Genomic DNA, 1,258 nt, shown 5'->3' with positions numbered 1-1,258 from the left:
TTGGCAGTTTTTAAAACTAAAATTAATTGTGTACTTACCAAATGACCTAGAAATCATACTCTTATGTATTTACTCAAGGAAAATAAAAATTAAAACTTCTACAAGAATATTGACAGCAGTTTTATTCATAATAGCCCAAAACTGGAAAGAACGTAAATGTCTAAATGGATAAATTATGGTATACTCACAGACTGGAATATTACTCAGTAATAAAAAATAACAAAGTAGCTAGTGGGGCATGGTGGCTCACACCTGTAACCCCAGAACCTTGGGATGCTGAGGCGGGCAGATCACCTGAGGTCAGGAGTTCGAGACCAGCCTGACCAGCAACCCCCATTCTACTCTGTTTCTCTGAGTCTCTTTTAGACACCTCATATAAGTGGAATCAGCTGCACCTGCCATTCTATGACTGGCTTATGTCACTTAATATCAACATGGTGAAACCCTGTCTCTACTAAAGATATAAAAATAAGCCGGGAGTGGTGGCTCATGCCTGTAATTCCAGTTACTCAGGAGGCTGAGGTAGGAGAATCACTTGAACCCAGAATGCGAAGTAGGTAGTGAATCAGGATTGCACCACTGCACTCCAGCTTGGGTGACAGAATGAGACCCCATCTCAAAAAATAAATAAAATAGCAGTAATGAAAAAGAATAAGGTAGAGGAAAAATGAATCTCAAAAACATGATGATGAGCAAAAAAAATGCCACACACAAAAAGAGGTACTGTATGATTTTATTTATATAAAGTTCTGGCACAGACAAAATGAACCTATGGTGAAAAAATGAGAACAGTGGTTATCTCTTGGGGAGTGGTTTGAAAAGAATAATCATAATCATAAGGGAACTTTCTAGAATGTTGTTTACAATGTCTGTGCTGGTCTCATAACTTTTTGTGCACAAATTCAATGAAAAAAATCCACTGAACTATATATACTTAAGAGTTGTACATTTTATGTGCATGAATTATACCTCAGTAACATGATGTTAAAAACATAATCAGGCATATTACCCTCAGGACAGAAAATGGGGAAGCAGGACAATTATTTTCCAGCTGAAGCTGGCTGCTCAAGAGCTCATCTCTCAAAATGACCATGAGCAAAGTCAGTTCCACCTTACGTTAAAAATGTGCATTTTTTTTTTCTTGAAATGGAGTGTCCCTCTGTCACCCAGGCTAGAGTGCAGTGGCATGATCTTGGCTCACTTCAACCTCTGCCTCCTGTGTTCAAGCAATTCTCCTGCCTCAGCCTTGCCTGGCCAA

Source organism: Callithrix jacchus, chromosome 2 (genome assembly GCF_049354715.1).
Source record: "Callithrix jacchus isolate 240 chromosome 2, calJac240_pri, whole genome shotgun sequence".
Taxonomy (NCBI): Eukaryota; Metazoa; Chordata; class Mammalia; order Primates; family Cebidae; genus Callithrix; species Callithrix jacchus.
The sequence above is the reverse complement of the archived record's forward strand: the minus strand, read 5'-3'. Positions refer to the sequence as shown.